Raw genomic sequence first — 4,149 nt, 5'->3', positions numbered from 1 at the left:
TGTATAAAATCAGTATCACACTTGAGGTGATACTATGCCTTGTGCCCACAACCGAATCACAACCATGCTAATATTCAGTACAACATCACTCATTCTCATGTGATATTGTTTTAGTAACCCTATGTCGCCAGATTCTTGACAACACACAGCCTTAACTGTAACATAGAACAACAAAATTGAGCAGGCCAAATTTTAGACTACAAAATAGTTTTTACATCACATTGCTCATACCAGTGTTATAATTTGTGTTAGGATGTATTTGAGTGCATTCGTGAGAATGTAAGTAAGTACCTGATTATTATGGGAGTTTAGACAATATTATAGATGTAAGACAAACTGACAGAAGAGCGGGACTGAGAGAAAAAAAACAAAACAAAATATCTTCAACTTCAGCACCAACTTTTTTTCTCTTATACATTCTTATACATTATTCTCTTTATACATCAAGATTGTTGCACAGTTTTGGAAATATCAGCCATAGAGCAGTCTACCTCCACTAATAGGACTTGGCTTGTGGTGCTCATAGCAACAACAACAACATTTTAAAAATTCTAAACCAGTGTCTCTTTCCAAAATCATGATAATCCAAACACTTTCTTGAGCAGTCTCATATAGGAACTACTTTCTTTCTGCAGTAGAATCTACCGCAACTACTTTAAAGCAGTTCCTACACAGAACTGCTCATAAAAGAGGTGTGTGGATTATCTTGAGTGACTGGGTCATATTCTTTTAGAAAGACACTGGTTTTTAATTTTGTTATATATAATAATGTTATAATACTTTTTTTTTTTTTGGTGCTTTGAGCACCACATGCCAAGTGCCATATAGTCCCGTTATATTGGAGAGAAGTCAGACATCTCTATAGGCGATATCTCCAAAACTCTGCAACTCACACCAAAGGAATCTAGATGGATAAATACATGGCGATACATGGCAGGGGGATAATGTGTATTCTTGATTTTTGGCTGAACTGTTCCTTTAAGGTCACCTGAGCCTGTCACAGGTATTACATGTCATTTTGGGAGTCATTAGCAATCAACCTATTATGTTGTACGAGGACATGCTCATAAAGACAATACAACTGACAACAAAGACGCAAAAGAACACAGAAAACAACTATTCTACACTACCCTTATGTGCAGTGAAGAGAAAAAAATCAAAGGTATTACCACTGACCTTCTCAGGTCTGACCATATTAACACATTTTTCACATGACAAGAATGCAAAACATAAATCCCACACTCACTTTGTTACACTGTAGTGAACCAATCACATCCTTTCTTAGAGCAATTCACCACAGCATCTCAGCCAGCTAGGAAAAGCCTTTGGACCCTTGCGGTGAATGGACTACACGGTGGTCTGTAACACTTTTACATAAAGATAATGATAGTGACACACAGTGACACCACACCTGGACTGTATCTTGAACTGGCCCTGCTACACACCAATTGCAGAAAACACAACTTTATCTGAAATGTTTATAGTTATTCCTTTATGCAGCTTCAATCATGGGTTCCCAAAATTGTGGCCAAAAGTGAACCAGATTTCTCTCTCGTGTCTGTGTGAGTGGATCTTTGTGAAGCACGCTGCCCAGAGCGCTCTTCACCACACAACTGCTATTTCTGGGATCAGATGAATTAAAACAAAAGTGACATGGCCTTTCACTCAATTTTCTGCTTCACTTGTCTGTGCCAGGAACAAAATGTGCTGCATAGGGATGAATCAGCACTTATTATCAGTATTAGTATAAGTAGTAGTACTAGTATACTCATTCTTGAGAATAGGGACAAAACAATATTTAAAGACCTTTTTTTTTTTTTACTTTTAAATTTCTGATTTATTTTTTTGCAAATAAACAATGTTTATCATTTCTAACACAAAAGTTGACATTAACAATCAAAAACTGTTTTACAAATCCTCATGAGCATACGTTTAATAAATATGACAGAAAAAAACTTCTCTATGACTATAACAGAGTTGACAGCCAGCTGACGAAGTTGACATCACTTACAGGGACATGTCCAGACTTTTTTGACTTAATAAGACAAGTGGGGCGTTCACTTTTTAAAATGTATTTATTCATTCATTCATTAATAATCGATTTAAGGTATTAAAGTACTAATTCCAAACACATTATTCAATTATTAAAAGGAACTGTGTTGTGGTGGGCTCAGGAAAGGCAGGGTTGGACCCAAACGCAGGCAATGCAGGAGGCAGAGGACAGCAGTTCAAAAAGGATATTTAATGAACAAAATACCAACCAAAAGCTTACATAAACGACGAGGGTGAATCCAAAAAACAGGTAGGGAGGAACAAAACCAAAAATCCATAAATCCGAAAACACTGGGAAACACTGACCAAGACAGAGACGAGACAAGAGAGTGAGAGTCAAATGAACCAACAAAGGAAAGAGGACAAGACACAGGATTAAATACACTAGGAAGGGGAAGGAAAACAAGACACAGGTGAGGGCAGTCAGACAGGTGAAAATCATTAGTGAACACAAAGGGCGGGAAAACAGAACAAAGACAGGAAGTAAAGACAGGACACACGAAGGAGGACTAGAAACTACCAAAATAAAACAGGAAATAAACCACCAAAATCCAACACCGTGAGAAACTGAGGGTTATGTCACTTCTGTCAGTATCAATGTCAGCACCATAAGATGGAAAATCTGACAGAGTTGACAAAATGTTAGTTTTTAATTTCACAGCATGGTCATAGTGAATAACCATCTTTTTTTTAAGTGTCTCAGAATTCTCTTAATGCTGATCAAAATACAATCAAACCATAATTCTTATTTAGCTTTGATTTAGAAGGACAACAGAGTTGACATGTTATGGTTGAGACACATCTGACAGCAACATTATTTAATGAAATGGTCGAAAAAGAGAAAGTTTACCATTGAGTAGTATTCCTGCCTTTTTAAAACCATGAAGTGAGACAGGGGTCCTAAGGGCATAGCTAACTCATTTTATGCCTGATAAAATCACATTTTTGTAAAAAATCTGATGACAGAAACCTGGGACACAACATTTTCACAAAATATATTCTAAAACAAAGATGATTACAATAGCACATTTTTATACCCATGTCATCAGTAGGTATTGTTAGTTTTAGATTCTGAAGGTTTTTAACACATCTTTAATCTTCGTCTTTTCTGGCACACAGCAAGTTTAGCAATTAAAAAAGTTAAGTTTGCAAACCAAAACATTTCATATATTACATATATTTCATATATATAAATCCCTTAAAAACACACAAAAAAGGAATTAGTGTGTAAGTAGCAACTACAAATAGTCCAACCAAACCTTGATATATTAAACTTATCTCTGTCTGCTAATTGCCTATACCATTTAAAGATGATTACACATGACTTATCGTTTGAAATATTTACTTGAAAGGAAGATGTCACATGTTGCAACTGACCCCAACCCTGGGGACAGTTGCAACACATTCAGGGATTGCTGCAACATATTAAAAATGTATTAAATTTCACTAAATACCTTCTGTTTTTGTCTCAAAAAGCATAGTATTCTGCAAATATGCATTATTTTGCAACAATATCATAGTATTATTTAGATTTAGAAATATGTGTCAACAGTTATTATTTATGTGAAAAACAGGCCTACCTTTAGGTGTGCAGATGTTACAGATGCTATTCAATCTCTATATTTCAGGAAGCATGAAACAATTTACAATGCAACAAACTTTTATTAAACATGTACATTTGTATCATTTTATGTGCCCCACAATTACTTGTGCATGTTGAAAAACACTATTGTGTGGTCTGTTTTGATGGGACTGTTTAGCCTGGGGACAACATGTTGCAACCCTAACAGCCATGACAGAACATCACGTGCTAGCTAGACACCCTGATCTAGACACATGCCAAACGTGTTTCTTCAAAGTCAACAAAATAACATTTAAATTGAAGTAAGTTTTGATTATTTTAAAGATTTTTCCCCCTCAATAAACGCTGCTGCTGATGTTGAATGTGTCCTCTGTCTTCCTGGTGGTGAGAGGGTCTGACTGAGCGTGTGCTCATCAATAAGACTTGTTGCAACCGTCCCTTGTTGCAACCATCCCCAGTATCCCCTAAAGCATAGACATTAGAGTGGAATCCATCTTCTCATCTAAATTTGGAAA

Source organism: Lutjanus erythropterus, chromosome 4 (assembly GCF_056507025.1).
Source record: "Lutjanus erythropterus isolate fLutEry1 chromosome 4, fLutEry1.hap2, whole genome shotgun sequence".
Classification (NCBI taxonomy): Eukaryota; Metazoa; Chordata; class Actinopteri; order Lutjaniformes; family Lutjanidae; genus Lutjanus; species Lutjanus erythropterus.
The sequence above is the reverse complement of the archived record's forward strand: the minus strand, read 5'-3'. Positions refer to the sequence as shown.